This window comes from Schistocerca gregaria, chromosome 4 (genome assembly GCF_023897955.1).
Source record: "Schistocerca gregaria isolate iqSchGreg1 chromosome 4, iqSchGreg1.2, whole genome shotgun sequence".
NCBI lineage: Eukaryota > Metazoa > Arthropoda > Insecta > Orthoptera > Acrididae > Schistocerca > Schistocerca gregaria.
This window is the reverse complement of record NC_064923.1, coordinates 223,029,587-223,052,715: the sequence shown is the minus strand read 5'-3', so window position 1 is coordinate 223,052,715 and position 23,129 is coordinate 223,029,587.

Genomic DNA, 23,129 nt, shown 5'->3' with positions numbered 1-23,129 from the left:
TATGTTGGGTGTTCGGACTAGTCTCGTTACATATTAAATCAAGCAGATAGACGTGTACGGGTATGGAGACAAACTACTAAATCCATGAACCCTACATGTCAGCAGGGGACTGTTAAAGTTCGTGGAGGCTCTGTAATGGTGTGACCGTGTGGGACGCGTGCATCTGAAATGATATTCAATCCTTGATACGTCTAGATAGGACTCTGACAGGTGACGCGTACGTAAGCATCCTGTCTGATCACCTGCACCCATTCATGTCCATTGTGCATTCCGACGGACTTGAGATATTCCAGCAGCACAATGCGACACCCCACACGTCCAGAATTGGTACAGAGTGGCTCCAGATACACTCTTCTGAGTTTAAATACTTCCGCTGGCCACCAAACTCTCCAGATGTGAACATTATCGAGCATATCTGGGATACCTTGCAACGTGCTGTTCAGAAGAGATCTCCACTCGCTCGTTCTGTTACGTATCTGTGGACAACTCTGCAGGATTCATGGCGCCAGTTCCATTCAGCAGTACTTCATGCCACGTCATGCTGTGACACTTCCTCGTGCTTACGGTGGCCTACACGATATTGGGCAGGTGTACCTGTTTCTTTGACTCTTAAGTGTAGCATGTCATTGCCGGCAGGGTGGCCGAGCGGTTCTAGGCGCTACAGTGAGGAACCGCGCTACCGCTACGGTCGCATGTTCGAATTCTGCCTCGGGCATGGATGTGTGTGATATCCTTAGGTTAGTTAGGTTTAAGTAGTTCTAAGTTCTAGGGGACTGATGACCTCAGAAGTTAAATCCCGTAGTGCTCAGAGCCATTTGAACCTTTTTTTGTGTTATGTAATTCATCAGTACCATGAAGTGATGGATAGCAAGGACTGTTATAAGAGGGTATTTATAAGAATCACTACTAACGATGATGCTTGAATGATGAATAATGATAGCAAATTGAATTATAATTTCCCATGACAGTAGATAGAGGACAGTTGATCTGGTGACAGATATGTTCCTTATATTATGGGAGGAATATTAGTGAACTCTGCAGAGCAGTGCGACTGCAAGTGCGTCACCGACAGAAAAGCAGTACGAAAACAAAAGAAAAACAAAAAAATCACTCACAACCACACGCAATGCAAAAGTAATATTTCAACGCGTTCCGAGGGTGTGTACCTTAATGGTTGGGCTTACCTTCACACAAGAATCTCCATTGCGCAGAAAGCATTTACAAACACTCATCCACGCGAATTTCTCACAGTAGTGGCATTGCACAAAGGTAAAGAAGGCAAAACTACGTAAAACTCAGTACATATGTATAGGTTATTTCGCTTGTAGCCATATCTTAACGTTGACTTCAGTCCACCAACACCTGCATTTTACGAAAATTAATCAGATTACGCCAAGCATGAACGCTGTTACCGACCCAGTGTTTGAAATTTGTGTGCTCGACCTGTCTTCAAGAAAGAAAACATGTTATGATGTCAACACAAGCTCTGCACATTTCCTCTACATACGATACCCCATGCGCAAAGGAACTCTGTACGCGATGAAATGTCCTACGAGACAGTATCAGAGCTATAGGAAGTTCCCATTATTATAGTGCTTTTCGGACTTTAATAGATACGTCATCACGTGAAACTTCCGCTTGTTTGTCAGCAGTCTGACCAGAATATCAAGGTAAGAAATCAAGGTTTCCCGCCCATACCTACAGTGTTTACGCAACGAGATAAACACACGACAGAACATCAGCTATTCGTTCTTTTCGCCAAGAAGAGTGGAACCAATACAGAACACAGCTGATTCTAATATTACCCCTATTAACGACAACTTCTGGAAATAGTCTATGGGTCTGATGCTTTCGGCATTTAAGAAATATTATTTTCAGTGACGGATGAAGAAGTTCGAGGACTGTTCTCGGTGCTAAACTTCCCTCCAGAACGCCTTAAAATTATCTGATTTATACCTACACCTACAGCACTACTCTGCAGTTTACAATTAAGTGCCTGAAAAATGGTTCATCGAACCGCTTTTAAGCAGCTTCTCTACAGTTTCACTCTCGAATAGCGCGAGAGAAAAACGAACATTTACATCTTTCCGTGCGAGCTCTGATTTCTCTTATTTTATTATACCGATCATTTCTCCGTATGTAGATGGGGGTCAGCAAAATAGTTTCACACTCTGAGGAGAAAGTTGGTTATTGAAATTTTATGAGAAGTTCCTGCCACAACGAAAACCGCGTTTGTTTTAATGACTGCCACCCTATATATACATCTACATCTACGCCATACACCGCAAGGCTCCTAATGGTGTGTAGCGGAGGCTAATTTTTTTACTAATAACTGAGGAATCCAACCCTGTTCCACTCGCGAGTAGTGCGTAGGAAGAATGATGGCCGGTAAGCCTCTTTATTGGCTCTAATTTTTCGAATTTTCTCCTGGGGGTCATTACGAGAAATGTATGTGGCGGGAAGTAATGTACTGCGCTGCTCGTCCCGGAAAGGGCCCTCTCTAAATTTCGGTACTAAATCTCTCGGTGATGCACAACACCTCTCTTGTAACGTCTGTCAATGGAGTTTGTTGAGCATCTCAGTAACGCTCTTCTGCCGACTAAACGATCCCATGTCGAAACGTGCCGTTCTTCTTTGGACCTTCTCTATCTCTTCTATCAGTCCTATTTGGCAGGGATTCCAGAAAGATGAACAATACTCGAGAGTTGGTCAAATAAGAGCCATATAAGCCACTTCCTATGTGGACGATTTACATGTCCTTAGGATTCTTCCTATGAATGTGATTTTAGCATCTGTTTTTCGCGCTATTTGTTTTACGTGTTCACTCCAGTTCAGATTGCTCTAGATGATTACTCCTAGATATTTTACAGCTGATACAGTTTCCAGTTGTCTGTAATCAATAAGGTTGCTATTCAGTATTGGATTTCTTTTCCCATGCATACGCAAGATATTACATTTATTTACGTTCAGCGTCAACTGCCAGAGCCCGCACAATTAGTCAATTATCTGGAAGTTATCTGTTACTATCTTCTGGCGTTGTTACTTGTTATAGACAATCGCATCATCTGCGAACAGCGATCACTTATATATATTGTAAACATTAACGGTCCTATCACACTTAGTTGGAGTACACCGGAAATTACCTTTACCTCTGCCGATACTGTTCCGTTACGAGCAACGTGTTGAGTTCTATCTGCAAGGAAGTCTTGAATCCAGTCGCAAATCTGATCCGATGCATGATAAACTTTTATTTCTTCACTGAACGACAGTGCGGGACCGTGTCTAATGCCTTTCTGAATTCAAAGAACACAGCATCAACCTGAGCGTTATTGTCTATGGCGCTATGATTCTCATGGTAGAACAAAGCGGGATGAGTTTCGCAGGGTCTCTTTTGTGGAATCCATGTAGGTTTTTACAGAGGAGATTTACCTTCTACAAGAACGTCATAATTCTTGATCATAAAACATATTCCATAATTCTACAACAGATTAACGTCAACGTTATAGATCTATAACTGTGTGCATCTGTCCTACGACCCTTCTTAACCCTAGGTTGCATATGCAGGGCCTCCGAGGCCCTTGCATATCTTCATTTTTTTTAAAAATTCAGTAATTTTTGTTTGATTTCAAACTGCTTTCCAGTACTCTTTCACTAACACTGTGACATTCCTCCTATCAATTCTGAACGAGATACCTTTTTAAGTATTTTGTATAATTCAAAACGTTTACCCATACACTGTGAATGCATAAGCTGGGCTTCAGAAGCCCTCACATATTTATAAATGTTCTTTAGCCTATATTGTCTTGAACATTTGTTTGGGAGCAGTTATTAATTCAACAATAACTGTAGTGGTATTTCCAGCAACAGGAGTGCCAACAGCAGCAGTCGCTGTAGTAGAAATAGTATAACTAAAAAATAATACACACTACTTTCACATATTGGCGATGTCGGTGTATTATTCATATTTTTGCTATTAAATGTTTTATTATTGCATAGTATTGTTATACTGTGTTGCTCGTGTCAGCCTCTTTGTTACTGTAGTTCGTTTGTTGCTGCAAGGCCCATATTGTTACGAGTATGACTTGTTTAGTGCTGCACAAGCTGCTGTTCGAGAGACACGTCTTTCGCTATGGCTTCGACACGTAAAGCAAGAGAGTCAGTACGTGCTAATGCAGCTAGTTTTCAAAGTGTTTTGGCTCAGTGGTTTGAAGAAGGTGATTCTTGCGAGGAAGGAAATTTTTTGAAGATGCAAGTAGTGAAGAATCAGCCAATGAACCTGCAGGTAAGGATATTGAGGCAGATGACAGTCCTTCCGATAATACTACTTCATCAGAGTCTGAAAATGAAGAACCACCACAAAAAGGTATAGAAGGCCACACATACATTAGTCGGAATGGAACGATTTGGAAATTAGATCCTCCTGCAACTTTTTGTACGCCTGTCCATAATATGGTAAAGAAGGCACCTGGTCCAGCCCGTGGTTTGAAAACCTGTAAACCTAAGGATGCCTGGGACTATTTCATCTCCAAGAAAGTACAAGAGGAAATAATCAACTGCACAAATATTGAAGGCAGAAGAGTGGCTGCTTTACGTTTCGCTTGCTGAAATGGAGGATTTTCGTGGCCTCTTACTGCTTCCCGGTGTTGAGAAGTGTTGGGATGTCCGTATTAGAGAATTATTCTTGGATGAAAAGGCTAATTCTACATATAAAGCCACCGTGTCAGTAAATAGATTCGAGGATATAAGGAGAATGATTAGATTTGATGACAGGTGTTCCCGTGAAACTCGATCTGCAGATGACAAACTTGCACCTGTTTGCTATGTATGAGAACTATTTTTTGACAAGTGTAGAAATAGAATTATTCGCAATGATTTGCTCATAGTTGACTCACAGCTACTCCCCTCCTTGGAAGACGCAGCTTCGCCCAGTATATGCCCACTAAACCAGCCAAGTATGGTATAAAAATATTTTGGTTATGTGATGCTACATCTGCATATGCTTTAGATGGAATTTTTTACACGGAAAGGTAGCCCCATGAACATACTCAGAAAATTCTTGGATTGAATGTGATGAAAGATCTTGCTAAAATCATTTACGGATCACTACAAAATATTACTGTTGACAACTTCCTTACTAGTGTGCAGGTGGCAAAAGAGATGCTTCAGAAGCAAATTACGGTGGTGGGAACAATCAAACAAAATAAACCAGAAATTCCTAATGAGATGAAACCATCTGCCTCAGAAGTGTTTTATTCCTCTTTGTTTGCATTTAGAGGTGACACTACAATGGTGAGTTATGTTCCCGACAAGGAAAAAGTCTGTAGTTCTCTTCTGCACAATGCATCACGACAGAAACAATGATGAAACTCATGCAAAAAAAAAAAAAAAAAAAAAAAAAAACAGATATTAAAGTTCTATAACTCTACGAAGGGTGGAGCTGATCAAATGGATCAGAAAATTCGTTATTACACTTGCAAGAGACAAACAAGAAGATGGCCATTTGCATTATGGAGGAATATGATGGACGTCACAGAAAAAAACAGTGAAATTTTATTTTCCGCCCAACATCTGACATACCATAGTGGAAGAAGTGATAAAAGGCTTTTGTTCCTAAGAGATTTAGCAGAGGAAATGGTAAGACCACTAATGGAACTTTGTATTCAGATCCCTAATCTTCCAAAGAAAATCGTTGATGCCATGCAAAGATGTGGTGTTCAAAAATATTGCCGAACCAACTACCTGTTTCAGGAAAAAGAAGAAGATGCAATTATTGTCCATATAAAAAACACAGGAAAAGTGCTGTGACATGCATTAAGTTTAAAACCAACATTTGAAAGGAACATAGTGGCGTTGTTTGTGCTTCTTGTTTGTCACATGTTGAAAACTGAGAAAAATGCTGTTTTATAGGAACAAAGAATTCTAACTTTTTGTCAAAATATTGCCTATATACATAATATTGTGAATAATGAATATGTTTTAATTGAAGAATTGGTTGTAATAAATTTTATTAAATGTAAACTGCAACTTATAAGTGAATTAATAAAATTATTTGTATATGTTGCATGTAAATGGATGTAACTGGGTGGAGATTTTAATTTGCCGGATATAGACTGGGAGACTCAAACGTTCATAACGGGTGGCAGGTACAAAGAATCCAGTGAAATATTTTTAAGTGCTTTCTCTGAAAACTACCTTGAGCAGTTAAACAGAGAACCGACTCGTGGCGATAACTTATTAGGTCTTCTGGTGACAAACAGACCCGAAATATTTGAATCAGTTAATGCAAAACAGGGAATCAGCGATCATAAAGCGGTTACTGCATCGATGATTTCAGCCGTAAATAGAAATATTAAAAAAGGTAGGAAGATTTTTCTGTTTAGCAAAAGTGACAAAAAGCAGATTACAAAATACCTGATGGCTCAACATAAAAGTTTTGTCTCAAGTACAGAAAGTGTTGAGGATCAGTGGACGAATTTGAAAACCATCGTACAATTTGCGTTAGATGAGTATGTGCCAAGCAAGATCGTAAGAGATGGAAAAGAGCCACCGTGGTACAAAAACCGAGTTAGAAAACTGCTGCGGAAGCAAAGGGAACTTCACAGCAAACATAAACATAGCCAAAGCCTTGCAGACAAACAAAAATTACGTGAAGCGAAACGTAGAGTGAGGAGGGCTATGCGAGAGGCGTTCAATGAATTCGAAAGTAAAGTTCTATGTACTGACTTGGCAGAAAATCGTAAGAAATTTTGGTCCTATGTCAAAGCGGTAGGTGAACCAAAACAAAATGTCCACACACTCTGTGACCAAAATGGTACTAAAACAGAGGATGACAGACTAAAGGACGAAATACTAAATGTCTTCTTCCAAAGCTGTTTCACAGAGGAAGACTGCGCTGTAGTTCCTTCTCTAGATTGTCGCACAGATGACAAAATGGTAGACATCTTAATAGACGACAGAGGCATAGAGAGACAATTAAAATCGCTCAAAAGAGGAAAGGCCGCTGGACCTGATGGGATACCAGTTCGATTTTACACAGAGTCCGCGAAGGAACTTGCCCCCTTCTTGCAGCGGTGTACCGTAGGCCTCTAGAAGAGCGTAACGTTCGAAAGGATTGGAAAAGGGCACAGAAGTCTTCCGAAGTAAGAGTGATTTCAGGCGTGCCGCAGGGGAGTGTCGTAGGACCGTTGCTATTTACAATATACATAAATGACCTTGTGGATGACAACGGAAGTTCACTGAGATTTTTTGCAGATGATGCTGTGGTATATCGAGAGGTTGTAACAATGGAAAATTGTACTGAAATGCAGGAGGATCTGCAGCGAATTGACGCATGGTGCAGGGAGTGGCAATTGAATCTCAATGTAGACAAGTGTAATAAGCTGCGAATACATAGAAAGATAGATCTTTTATCATTTAGCTACAAAATAGCAGGTCAGCAACTGAAAGCAGTTAATTCCATAAACTATCTGGGAGTACGCATTAGGAGTGATTTAAAACGGAATGGTCATTTAAAGTTGATCGTCGGTAAAGCAGATGCCAGACTGAGATTCATTGGAGGAATCCTAAGGAAATGCAATCCGAAAACAAAGGAAGTAGGTTACAGTACGCTTGTTCGCCCACTGCTTGAATACTGCTCAGCAGTGTGGGATCCGTACCAGATAGGGTTGATAAAAGAGATTGAGAAGATCCAACGGAGAGCAGCGCACTTCGTTACAGTACCATTTAGTAATCACGAAAGGATTACGGAGATGATAGATAAACTCCAGTGGAAGACTCTGCAGGAGAGACGCTCAGTTGCTCGGTACTGGCTTTTGTTGAAGTTTCGAGAAGATACCTTCACCGAAGAGTCAAGTAGTATATTGCTCCCTCCTACGTATATCAGGCGAAGAGACCGTGAGGATAAAATCAGAGAGATTAGAGCCCACATAGAAGCATACCGACAACCCTTCTTTCCATTACCAATACGAGACTGGAATAGAAGGGAGAACCGGTAGAGGTACTCAGGGTACCCTCCGCCACACACCGTCAGGTGGCTTGCGGAGTATGGATGTAGATGTAGATGTAGATGAAATACAGCTCGACTACAATTTGTTGTTTGTTCAAAACTGCAGATTCCTCAACATCTCCACATATTGCGCGTGAATGGGTTCGAATGCTGGCCTGGCACTTAAGTTTTCATTATGTATTAGCAACCTCTAGCATGAGAACAACTGTGTGCAGGTGAATAATAATTAGATTTTTAATGCATTTTCATTTGTTGTCTGAGGGTTTTGAGTCCCAGTGAGACACAGGACTATTTGCGAGATCGCTGTAAGTTCAAGTATGTTTTTCCGGGTTGCTGGTGGAGAAAAATTCGGTAGCTAACATCTATTTGTGTGTAGTCAACAACGGTCTGTGTGGGGTTCGATTCCCAGTCAGCACTGAACTCTTCGTCATATTATTTCTAGTTCAAACATGCTCACATGTCGCTGCTGATGTAACAAACCGACATTTAAAGTTCGTTTTCTCCAGAATATAACAGCGATTGGTTCCATGTTGGAGTCCTGGGAAGCTAAAAATTAATGTTTCGACTCGTCATTTAGTTAAAACATCTGGCTACTGCCGAGAAAATCAGTTGATTGTGCTTCGATAACAATCCGATTAGGTTCTGGGTTCGAATCCCAGTCCAACACAAAGCTTTACCTCACGGCATTTCAAGTAAGTTACCTGTGAAGAAGAAATATTTAACATCTCTCGTAGTTCGTTAGCAGGGACGATACGTTCTGGGTCGGAATTCACGACCGTTGGGAATCATTGGTTGAAAACGAGTTTAACACCAGTGGGTACAACACTGCTAAATATTCAACTGAGGCGTATTTATAATATTGAAGCTAGACTGTGTATCCTTGTCTTCAGTACAATGAATACATCTAACGCAATCGTTAACGTTGCTCTCATAAACTGTGCGACGGGTCAGGCTCTTATCGCGCAGTTTCCTTTCCCTGAAAGAAAATCCACCTACCTCGTTTCTTAGGTAGTTGCTGCACTCGCCTCTCCTGATAGCAGCTACTGGAAAAATTGCAGAAAAGCAGTGTTGAAGAAACTGCAATTTAATAGCCGCTCACCGGAGGCCGCGATACATGTTTGCTGAAATACAATCTATGAGCAATCTTCCTAAATAAATTGAGTTATTGGAATGGTAGTAATTGTTTACTCAAACGAGAACGCGAAGTTGGTAATTCTATTTAAACTCTTTATTGTCTTTAAGCCTGATCATCAGCCCGCTAATCTACGTTTGAAGAAAGTTCAGTTCACAATTCTATCCACACTCAAACCCCGCCAGAATTAGCTTTCAAAGTTACGGAATTTACTTAACTGCAACACAGACGATTTTCTAACATACACGTTTGCAGTCGATGTTCAATAATAGTTCGTTTTTTAACGTTAATGCTCGCCATAAGCACTTAGTAAAAGTTTACGAAGTACCGCCACGCTTTTAATTATTAAAGTTACTCGCGTCTTTCGCGGAACGAAAAGTCACAACTCGCTCAAACTCACACTACGCGTTACTGGACTCTTCCAGTCTCAAATCGCACAGTACCGAACCGATGAAGCCGTTTTATGACTTCATTTTACACATTATTCGCGAGGACACATCAAGCATGTCTCTTCTCGATCACAGTTCCTTCGCGACCCCTCATCCACTCGCGACTCACTCTCCTAGTCTGCTAACCGTCCTCGCATCTCATTGGCTCACACATCACACAGCCAATCAGAATTAACTCTTTGGGTGCGCCTCGCGCCAAAATCTAGCACGCACCAGTCATGACTTCTGAATCATTTACGTCATGATTTCTTGTTACACAAAATTTACTGTATAATTTAACAAACCGAAAGGAAAACTAGACTTTACTTTATTTCCAGAAATTATTTAAATACTCGCGAACGTTCTGGCTGCTTGTACAATACCATACACTCTTGGACATCCGACATTCACTAAGATGGGGAACCACTGGCGACTCTGTTCCCACGGTTACATCGTCTGAACACTTGCGAGTTCCAACCTAGATTTTATACACTTGCAAAGAATGGCGAATGTCCCTCTTTCATTCACTCAGGCACACTCATTCACTCTCACCTACTCATATAAAATAACTGTTCACAAAAATTCAAAACATTTATGGTTTTAACAAAGTTATAGGTGAATTTCTAAAAGTAAAATTCTCAAAATAAATACAAAAGCACGGAAGGTGATTTTGTTTCATAGTTGGATGGTCACTGAAGGTGATCTATACATAATGGTATTTATTTAGACTCGAAAATTGTAGAAATTTGCGTTTTCTGTAAGATTTTTCTAATTTCCAAAATATGCAGGTTTCAAAGCTCAAATTTGGATGACTTATTTTTATTCATAACAGAAACTAGTATATTAACTTTTAATTTCCTCAGGTTCCTCAGTTAGAAGTTATTAAAGATGAAAGTTCCACGTTATACACGCGGCTAGTTAGCGCACAGGTCTTACATTCTCACGGTACAGACATGCCATATGGTCGTGACGTCAGACGAACGGACACCGGTAATCTGCCCGCTACAGCACATATGCTAATCTGATGGCTACTTTACAGTCTGTCTACATTTCACAGTAAATATTTGATAGAAAACTGTGCGCTCGCACTAGTTGCGACGCCACAACTGATTTTGGTTTTTTAATTCTTCTGGTTCTTATGCGTGCAATGTGTGTTGTAGATACAGTGTTAGACAAAAAAATTGACCACGTAAGGTGGACAATACACGGTGCTACTCTCTGAAATCTATGTTCGGCAATATTGTCGACCTGGCAACATAGTAGACTGCTACACTTCCCGAAGGAACTCTTGACTGCAGTCAGAGTACATCACTCTTGTCTAAGACCGCAGTCTTGAAGTAAAACGCGAGACTAGCTAATACGACATCTGGTAAGCAAAAGCACACGTTGACAAAATTTTTATTGCCACTTTCTCTCGGTGCTCAAGCTATGAGTGTAATTCAAGCGAATCTACTATATATTTCGCTTTCTGTCACACTGGTAATAGCAGTTTGGTTTAACAATATTTTAGCGAGAGATTTAGTGGCCGACCACCTGCTTCTGAACACTGCATGTGCCTGAGTTCTTTGGGACCCGTTTGCTGCCTACCGGTGGGGGCTGAGGCTCTGCGCTGCCTCGCCTTCTGCCGACAACGTCTCCTCCACTTCTCTCTCTCGATAGGGTAAAATGGTTTAATGTTGTTGAGTGGTGACTCATAAAATATGTCTACGATTTGTGTTTCACACTCGATAGCAATGGAGGCACAAAACCGTTTTCATTTGATGAGTATTTTATTACACTAGTATGCATTACATCAATATGGCATGGAATTAATTTCATTGTGTTTCATCCAGTGCACTATAATTAAAGCGTCACATCCTGTTCTTTTACCTTTCACATGAGATTCTTCAAATAATTTATTTTTGCCATTGATTCATGTGTGTTAGTCTAGGCACAGAGAGTAAGTGCAATGTAATGTGTGTGGTTTCTTTCTTTGATTCCCTATGGTAAATGTATGCGAAACATTGTGTTAATACCTTTCAGAGCCTGCTCTATAGCTACTAAGGCAAATTGCTTGTTTTGAGGTACATATATTAAATAATGGAGAAGTGAACGCTGTTAAAAAGTGATATTTAAAATATTCAATTGGATATAAGACGACAAAATTGCCCATATTTGAAGCTACCCAGAGAAAAAAGTAAGTTGCTAGAGCCACCTGTTAGCAAATGTCTGCAGAGAGTTCCTAATTTCTACTGTGGAAATTTAGCATAGATGCACTGTAGGAACAAAGAGGTTCCTTTCCATCGTACCTATCACCCTGGCATGTGAGTCTTAAGTGAAGAACAATATTGAATTTCTTATCGTTGACAGTCGATTCGAATTTCTTCAGAGACGCTTGTATTGTGAAGGAGCTTGGCAGTCAGAAAGGCGAGATCTATGACCATTAGCAGAAGTTACTGTCATCTTCAACTTTTGTTCTCGTGTTTTCCTCAGTTGTGTGTAATATTACCATATAGATAATTTATACTTATGGACTGTCTCATACAAAGAAAATATCATATGTTGGAAATATGTAACAAACCATTCCACATTTGTAGAACATTTTAAACACCATAACTTTCTTCCTACAAACATGGAACAAGAAATGAAAATAATGAGAATAAGCAACCATGACAAACATCTTACACAAATACAAGAAAACTTCCACATCCAGAAAGCCATAGCAGAAAACAAACACGTGATAAATGAACAAACTCACATCAGCACAGGTTCCCTACTACACTTAGTAATAAAACAAAAAACACTTCCCCCTTCACCTTCTGGACACACACACACACACACACACACACACACACACACACACACACACACACACATACACGTAAGCAGAGCCCACAAAAAATTATATACATACCATACCAAAACACACACAGCACAAAAAGTTATAACACCCTCCCCCCACCCCCCTCCCCCCACCCCCCCCACACACACACACACATAAGATCACAAATACTTCCATAATTACACTCGAAAGTTTGGCAATAACGTTCGATCTTTGGCAAAAACATTTGACAGTCGGCAACAGAAACCAAAACAGTGCACTGAAAGAAGTGTTCAGTTCATAGTGCTGTGGAATGTGGGGAAAAAAGGCAAATTGGCATTAATAAGAAAAAGAACAACACGATAAATGCATCAGGCGCGTAATATTTAAGAAATTGTCCACGCAACCTGTAAGTACAGTTCAAAACATTACTACTTAATAGGAAATACCAACCACCAGAACTGTTTATAACCTATAGGTACAGTGACAAAAATGTAATTTAAAAAACAAACATATGTACACATTGCAGGCCACTTATGATGTCTTGCAGAAAATAAAGGCGATACGCGTATGGCACTAAAATTGTGTTTTATTCAGTTGCTGCCAGACGGCCCATAAGTAAAAACTATCAATATGCTGTAATACAACTTAATGTGTCGAGCTTCCAAGAGGATTTAATGTGTAACGGTATTCGCCTGATTTCGTTATAGAATTTTTCTGCAAATTCGCAGCCTCATAAAAAATCAGAAAAAAATCTCGCACACGCTGGATCCGACCACGGTTAGAACTGGCGACTCATTGAGCCGTTGAGACATGAGACATGGGCGGTACCAAGGGGCTACGGACACACTGCTGCCAGCACGCCACTCTTATCATGGTGCTGTTCACTCAGTCTCGTAATGCATCGTGTAAGATGATAAAAGTTGTCACTTATGTGAAGAATAGGATTTGTTTAGCCAAAAAATTGAATTTTCTGGCTCAGTGTCTTAGATTACATGAGGATTGTATAGCACTAGTCATTCAAATGGAAAGGGAATATCAAGTAAATATAGCGAGTCCATTCAGTACCCTACACGGAAGTGATTGCAATGTCACAGTGTTGCCAAATGTTTGTGACGATGTTGCTAATTCTCAGCTGTACTAGGAACAGCTCTGTAGTCTTATGATAGGAGAATCCCGTGCTCGTGTCAAAGGAGGAAACAAAGAGGAGGCGCGGGGTTTGGTTAATATGCAGCGTTTTCTCCTACCAGTTGTGTCAAACATTCAGATGTGCAATCTTCCATCAAGATTACAGTTGGCTAAAAAATATATACGAATAAAACACTTACCTTGTTGCTTTGTGACAAAAGATTATTTCAGTACAATAAAAAGTCTTTGGAAATCAACTCTGCCCACCTGTCACGAAAAGTAAGATAACAAACACTTTGCACCTCGAAATCGATTGCATCTATGTGCAGTCTTGTGATAATAGAAGTAGAATTAGATGAATTGCAGGAGAATTTAGAAAAATGTTGGTGCAAATGGAAGTTGTAAGAAACACAGTTAACTAGTTATTCTGTACCACGTAACAATCAATTCATTTGAAAATTCAGAAGAGAATAAACTAAAAATTATGTCCTTTAAGACAGAAACTAAAATGCAGATTCGGGCACTGTGCAAATATGCGCTTTTTCATCTTCAGATATATACAAATAATGTATACTAACCAGGGTATTCATTGCTTTGTTAATGTTTCCCTCTTGTTTAGTCTTCTAGTGCTGAACTGGATCCACACCCGTGAGTCTGACTGTTACTTTGTATCCTTCCATCTACTATCTTTGTGTGTTATTATTCGATGTTGAAAATGCAAAATATTATGCCTGTTCCCACGAGATATTAAAACGAGGTCGCAAGAAGGCTAACGAATTACAATCAAAATATAGTGAGACGCCAATTAGTCTGTCGTCATGATATTAAGTCGACAGAAATAGTTGGGTGTTATTGCTTGCATCACCGGCATCCCGTTGTCGTCTTTCTTATTGAGATTTTCATATTACCCTGAACACAAGACGCTGAGATAAATGTGTATATTCTTCGTGACGAAACATCCTATATTCCATTCATCCTTATCCATTCGTTACATGCATCGGCAGCAATGAGTGATAGGGAAGCTGTTTTGAGGTGACGAATAACAATAAAAATGGTAGCAATAACGAATCAGTAATCAAGGATGTTACTGCATAACAGACGATTAACAAAATAACCAAGAGAAGCTGAGTGTTTAATTGGCCCACTGCATAGCTGTTCTTGCCACTTTGTTACTGAATTCTGTTCTGGTTGTTTGCAGAGAGAAAGAACCCTTTAGACATACATCTCGCTAGTACAACGAGATATTACCTATCAATTATCCCTGCTTTACATCACGGGACAAACATGGCGTCACTGAGCTGATATTTGAATTACATTTCTGTTTTCTCTCTCTGTGTCTCTCTTTTTATTTTTATTTTTATTTTTTGAGGAAAGCAGCGAGGAGCGAGGATAATAAGCAAGTAGGCATATAACCTATTTACTGTCATTTGCATTGGGACACATAATGCCAAAATTCAACTTTCAAGTGTATTATTGCGTAATTCCAGTTATTGACAGTCTATTCGTCAGCTTGCTTGCATTCAGTGAGGTGAAACCTATCACAGAAGCAACCAAACACAAATATTTCTTGCACCATGCGCATCACACAAACGAAATCTAGCTGCACTACCGTGTTGTCCGATATATTGCACAGAAAACATATCTGATTCATGTTGCTAAATACAGCTCTATCAGATATCAATTTGGATGCGTACCAAGTGTATAAAAGTATATCTTGAAATACGCAGAAAGTCACATGCAAGTATTTGACTGAAACATAGCCATGGCCAAGACTGAAACTGGGGTCGACAGCATCGTCGTCTACCACCTTGACAACTCGAACGGCGACAGCGCTCGGCCGGTTTCTTACGTTTCCTGGTGCCAAAGCTACAGCATGAAAACACAAAAATGTTAATAACCCGAAGATCATTAACTTTGGAACCCACAGAAAGTAAAGCAGTAATCAGTCGGAAGAGTGGTTTGAACACCACAGTGCTTTAATAGGCATGGTCTTATTGGAGGTGGTATGCTGTTGCTCTCATCCGACCTTTGAGTTGACATACCTAGCCAGTTAATAGAGGAACCTACAGTTTAACGTGGCTTTCGGACCACAGTGCAACTCGGCATTTTTCACATCAACAAACGCTGCCTGACGGGAAATAAGTGTAAAATGGCACATATAAATCGTAGGTATAATGAGGGATTGAACCTGAGACCTTCGTATTCGTTCTCTTGCTCTTTATAACTTTACCGCTATGCACCTACTACTGTGGTCTGTGCTTAGCATTAAAATTAAGGATCTCTTATTTGTGCCAGCATTTGCACATGCGAGTCCCTTAGAAGACCTTACTTTTGTGATACACTCGTATAAAAGTGTGTAAACGCCTTCCGATGCCCACTCAAGGAAGACAAGGATAGACAGTCTAACTTCAATATTATAAATACGCCTCAGCTTGTGGATGAACTCAGTACTGTACACATTGGTGTGAAATTCGTTTTCAACCAATGATTCCCACAGCTACAGGAACACTACTTGTGATACCTCTTAAACAAAATACTTACGCAGTGCTATCAGACGAAAAGATCAAGCTGACATAAACTGTGGGAAGTTTGTTTTACAGCCTTAGTACCTGGATAAAGAACTATTCCTATTAGAGATATCTGTGAAAGTCTCCCACTGGAAAATCATGTTGTTTTATTTAAATGATTACAAAATCAGGTAAAACGAACAGTGAGGTTGCCAGTATAAGCACATTATTGTTGTAAGTATGATGTTGCATCGCCCAGGGCTTCTAACTATGAAGGGCCCGTTTAAGTCAGGCATATTGTATACAGAAGTGTAAGAGAGAGCACCACTAAATTCTACAATCCGTATGCATTGCATACACACAGAAATTACTGTTACAGTGTACTTATGGAGCCCAATGAGTGAACTCCATATTTCCCGGTGATAAAGAGCACTGGGAAGCAGCCTTCGCTACATTAGGTTACTTAAACTGGTGTCACTCTGAGCTAGAATTTATGGTCATCGACTAAGTGTAAGCCGGCCGGAGTGACCGAGCGGTTCTAGGCACAACAGTCTGGAACCGCGCGACCGCTACGATCGGAGGTTCAAATCCAGTGTCCGGCATAGATTTGTGTGATGTCCTTAGGTTAGTTACGTTTAAGTAGTGCTAAGTTCTACGGGACTGATGACCTCAGCACTTAAGTCCTATAGTGCTCAGCGCCATTTGAACCATTTAAACTACGTGTAAGGACAATGAGTCCGATGCGGGTTTTGGAACAGTGAAATACTTTCCTACATTAAAGAAGCGAATATTAAATTTGAACTAATATTACGAAAATTTTGAACTTGGATAGTTTTGAATGAATATCTTTCTGTTTACTGCATAGGAAAACAATTGATTTTCTAAAACATTCTCTGTCACACATAACTTGAAACAGGCCAGGTCGACCAAATCGTATCAAAGAACTGACAGCGACGTATATCGGAAGGCGGTAAGATCCCTTGGCTTTTGGTTTGGCAGTATTCGACAGCCATTTCTAGGCGCAAGTAAATGAAGAAAGACAGCGCGTTTTTGTTATCAAGTAACGTCATCATCAATTACTTTAGTTTTAATGTAATCTACGAGTAATTGCTGATGTTTGGTATTAACATGAAAAGGATTCAGTAGACAGGTAAAGAACCTGTTCTTGGGCAACTGCCTCTATAATGATCAAAAGGCCTTAAATGATCTTCAAGCACATGTGTTCCAGCAGCGGTATGAAGATAATGATAGTAATAATGACAGTAATAATCGATTTATCCGGTAACGTCGCACTTCACATTGGATTTTCTCGAACTAAGAAATTTCCTGAATCAGTGAAAATTCCAAAATGGCTTCACATCGAGGCTATGAAGCCTTGAAGAGTCTTTACATCCTACTGACGCAAGAACAGCATAATCTCCGTGTCAGAAGCTTGCTCCTACTTAACCATTTAATAGACTCGCCTTTTTTCCGCCATGACTAATTTTGTATGATAAGTACATCATCCGTTACTGCACACTCCTGGGGCTGGGAAATGTGGCCACAATGGTCCAGTGGAACAAACTATCACAAGTGCAATGAGTAGGTTCAGGTATTTACTTTTAAGAGGCACAGACAGATTTACTTTACCTCTGGTAACCTCAAGAGAAAGACGTTATAATCCAGAATCTGCATTAAACATCACGTTCCTTCATTCCCAACTGGCCACAGCCGGTTTGGTTTAGGAAATGACATAGGCTGACGTCATTGTAAACAGAAATACTGTCGCCAGTTAGCTTACTTACATTAAAAAATTTTATTCAATTTGATGAACCGAAAGCCATTTAAAGGAACAGGGCTCTTATTTTACTTGTACTTGACTGAACTAGAGACGTTGAAAAATTTATTGGTGGACTGTGTTTCGAATTCGTATCTCCTCTTTCGAGGATCTGAATCTCTCGGAACAGTATCGTTCAACCACTTCGTTCCTTTTTCCAAGACTGCAATCTTCTCTAGGTCTCCTCCAAAGGTGAGTATGTGGGTCCGCTTCCTGATTCAGAACGAAAATATTCATTATTTCATTTCAAGCCCTATGACGTGCACATCGGCCTGATAGTGAAAATTAATGTTTATTTTAAATATCTGTTCATGAGCTGCAAACAATCTCTGGTCAAACACGCTCATGTCTTACTGTATGTGAGTAAGCATTTGACACTTAAGCTATATTCGTGGACGACAAAGAAGAACTATAGGAGTGCGGTTCGATTGTCGCTCAGATACACTCGACAGCAAAAATAGTGGGTCACCCCTGAATTCCAACGTGTAGGCTGCCCCTTAATGTATGCAACCAACACAACATATCTGTGTTGCACGTAGTCGCAACCCTCCACATTACAGTCGTCGTAAGATACACAATGGGTACCGGTAGAGAATACTAGAGAACATCAGTCTTTATGACACTCCGCCCATATGTAAAGTAACACCACAATATTACAGAAGGGATCAGACAGTCCTGAACGTTTATAAACTAAACTTAATTACAATAAGTGACATTTCAGATGTTGTGGGACAACTAGTTTTGTCACATAAATCGTTCAGTAATGATTAGGCACAATTAAATATTTGAGACAGTGTATGGATTTATAAAGTTGTGTGGCAATTGGAAACAAGTTCTTTGCTGTCTAAAAGGTTTACCCAACACATGCTGAACGTCGTTCAACGTTCAACAAGGAGTGGTTTCGCATCAACTTTATGTAATACTAAGCAGTTAAAAGAAAACGTGATTAATGGCGGCAACCACTCTACGGCAATCCCAACATTAACAGCGAATCACAAGTAATATCATTGTTCACATTACTCATCAACCGTTAATTGTACACGAAGTAGTACTTCAAATGACATGACCAACGTCTTCGTTCTGGATCCGGATGCAAACCCAGAACGTAAAGCCATTGTTAACCAAGCAAAGTTTTGTGGCTTATCGAGAGTCGATCACTAGGCAGAAAGAGACGCCAAATATTGACGTTTGCATCAGTATCAGTTATCAATTCTCAACTTGAATGTAAATGTCGATAACTTTTGTACGAAAGCAGGAACCCTAACATGACAATTTCCTTCTTGGTAATTAACCTCGAAAGACGTTGTATAGTGTTGCATTGTCAAGGAATAAAGGATGCACATGATTAAAATTGAAATGCCTTCATGTAATGCTGGGGACAAAGATGCGAACCCAGCACCTAATCAGATTGTTCAATAAGTACGTAAAATCAGAATGTAGATATCACAGTTTGTCACCAGTAGTGGGGTTGGAACCTTAAGTGACGACTGACGTTGTATTTCCTGACCGGGATTCGAACCCGGCGCCTACCGCCGTCGTTGTCTAACCAGGAACAGACGAGATATGTCCAATGTTGGTCCACCATCAGCGAGATGTGCACACGTTTAACTAGAAATAAGTTGACGAAAGTGTCAATGCTGACTGAGAGTCGAACGCCGCACACATGGTTATGAAGACACGTTAATAATCAACTTCATATTCAGTAGTAGCTAGGAGTAGCATGTTTAGTTGCAAACCTTAAGGCCTTACTCATCCCTAGTAACGTGTTACCTAATATCTGTGATATCATGACGGTAATTTACAAGTGGATTGACTGCCGTAAAGAGCAATGTTCTCTAGTAGTCGTGTACCATTGAGATCTAAATGAAGTGCCTCAGCAGAAAGTAATTTCCGTCGTGCACCAGGTATTGTTTCAGAGACACTGAGTATATGTTATAACAGCACAAAATTTTATTTGGAGGAGCTGCCGCCAAACCTGTTTACTTGTACATTCCGCTTAGTTGTCGTGGTTGAATACAGGTTTTCTTAAGGCTACATCTAATGCACAGCGCTTACAAGAAAGTATAGTTTCCTGCCTCATGCTATTGCTAGCTAGGTGAAATATTTTGTGGTAGCTATGTTTAAAATGAATGTATATTTGAAAGTATTGTTCGTCAAATATTGGAATAAATCGTCAACTGTGGGTGTGCCTGCACATGTTATAGCACAATAGCTGTGGCTGCGTTAGTTTGTACTACGGACTTGGGTAGGTTGGGTGTAACTTTTGATCCTTCAAGGGGTGATCGTGGCCATACGGCCCGGGTCTGTACTAGCCGCGGCTCGCGAGCTACGGGCCAGCCTGGCTGGCCGAGGCGAGACGCAAGTGAGCGAGCTGGCGGTGGCGTTGGTGGGCCAACAGCCCGGGACGAGCCAGCACGGCTGCGCCGCATGCCTCTGCCTCTGCCGCTCCGTTTGACGTAAATATGTTTACCTCCTCTCCTGCCATCAGTATAAGAGCGGCAATCAGAAATACACATCAGGCTGTTTGCCGTAATGGCTGTTTTAACAACACTAAAAGAAACCTTACGAAAACTGTGCACTGTATTGTAAGAAATGAAATAAAACTACCCACGATAACCTTACGACGAAAGTAAGTCTGTTTTAACAAAACTGAGTATCTGTACACAAGCGTGCCTCTATCTGCACGAATTAGTAAAATACTACTCACTTAGATTTCGATTGGGTCTGTGTTTAAATGGTTTGCTGTGTCATACTCAACAGGTATGCAAATGTGGCATTTCATAAATAAAGTTACATATTCTAGAAACACAAAATTTGCTTGTCAGCAGCGGAAAGAGGCGTTACCTGTTGTGCAGCATTGTACGTTTTTCACCATTGCACTTTGAGCCGGAAGTATTTTCTTGCGATTTGCTAATCAATTTATTTCCTTCATACTTATGGGAGTCTTAAGTGAAGAACATTATTGAATTTCGTATCGTTGACGGTCGATTTGAATTTCTTCAGAGACGATTGTATTGTATAGCAGCTTGGCACTCAGAAAGCCGAGATCTACGACCATTAACACAACTTACTGAGTTGAGCTGCCAAGAGGATTTGATGTGTAAAGGTTTTCTTCTGATTTTGTTACAGAATTTTTTCTGGGAATTCGCAGCTCCATGAAATAATACGCAAAAAAGCTCGCACGCGCTGCCCCTACCATGGTTAGAATGGACGATTTTCTTAACCGTTGGATCACGAGACACGGGCGGTACCACGGGGCTACGGACACAGCTGGTCATAACGCATCGTGAAAGATATTAAAAGTTGTCACTTATGTGAAGAATAGCATTTCCTTAGCCAAAAAATAGAAATTTCTGTGTCAGTGTCATAGTTTACGTGAGGATTATATACCACGAGTCATTCAAATGGAAATGGAATATCAAGTGAATTTAGCTAGTCAGTTCAGAACCATACGCGGAAGTGATTGCACTGTCACAGTGTTGCCACATGTTTGTGACGATGTTGCCAATTCTCAGCTGTACTAGGAACAGCTCTGTAGCGTTATAGGAGGAGAATCCTGTGCTTGTGTCACAAGAGGATTCGGACAGGAGGCGCGGGGTTTGGTTAATATGCCGCGTTTTCTCCTACCAGCTGTGTCAAACATTCAGGTGTGCAACCTTCCATACGATTACAGTTTCCCAAAAAATATATACGAATAAAACACTTTGTTACTTTCTTACAAAAGATTATTTCAGTACAATAAAAGGTCTTTGGAAATCAACTTTGCCAACCTCTCACGAAAAGTAAGATGACACTTTGCACCTCGAAATCGATTGCATCTATGTGCAGTCTTGTGATCATAGAAGTAGAATTTGATGATTTGCACGAGAATTTTGAAAAATGTTGGTTTGAATAGAAGTTGTAAGAAACACAATTACCTAATTATTCTGTACCATGTAATAATCAATTCATTTGATAACTCAGAAGAGAAGAAACTAAAAATTATGCCCATTAAGACAGAAACTTAAGTGCAGATGCGGGCACTGTGCAGATCTGCGCTTTTTCATCGTCAGATCTATACAAATAATGTATACTAACCAGCGTATTCGTTGCTTTCGTAATGTTTCCCTCTTGTTTAATCTTCCTATGATGAACTGGACACACACCCATGAGTCTGATTTTTTCTTTGTATCCTTCCATCTACTATCTTTGTGTGTTATTGTTCGGTGTTCAAAAAGCAAAATATTATGCCTGCTCCCACGAGGTATTAAAATGAGGTCGCAAAAAGGTTAACGAATTATAATCAAAATACAGTGAGACACCAATTTGTCTGTCGTCATGGTGTTAAGTGCACAGAAATATTTGGGTGTTATTGTCGTCTTTTCTTATTGTAATTTTTTTATTACCATGACACAAGACGCCCAGATAAATGTGTATATTCTTCATGACGAAACATTCCACATTCCATTCATCCTGATCCATTCGTTACGTGCATCGGCAGCAATGAGTGATAGGAAAGCTGTTGTGGGGTGACGAATAACAATAACAATGGTAGTAGTTACAAATCAATAATCAAGGATGTTTACTGCATTGAAGACGATTAAAAAATAACCAAGAATGGCTGAGTGTTTAATTGGCGCACGGTGTAGGTGTTCTTACCACTTGTTACTGAATTATGTTCTATTGTTTGCAGAGAGTAAACAAAGAACCTCGTAGCCATACATATCGCTAGTACAACGAGATGTTACCTATCAACGATCCTTGCTTTACATCACGAGACGAACATGGTGTCACTGTGCTGATATTTGAAAAACATTTCTGTTTTCTCTCTCTGTCACTCTCTCTCTCTTTTCATTTTAATTTTAATTTTTTGAGGAAAGCATCGAGAAGCAAGTAGGCATATAACCTATTTATAGTTATTTTCATCGGGACACATAATGCTGAAATACAATTTTTAAGTGTGTTATTGCGTAATTCCAGTTATTGACACTCTATTCGTGAGCTTGCTCGCATTCAGTGGGGTGAAACCTATCACAGAAGCAAGCAAAACACAAATATTTCTTGCACCATGCGCAACACGTAAACGAAATCTCGCTGCACTGACATGTTGTCCGATATATTGCACGGAAAACATATCTGATTCATGTTGCTAAATACAGCTCTATCAGATACCAATTTCGATGCGTACCAAGTGTATAAAAGTATATCTTGAAATACGCAGAAAGGCCCGCAGAGTTATTCGACTGAAACATAGCCATGACCAAAATTATAACTCGGGTCGACAGCATCGTCGTCTACCACCTTGACAACTCGAACGGTACAGTGCTCGGCCGG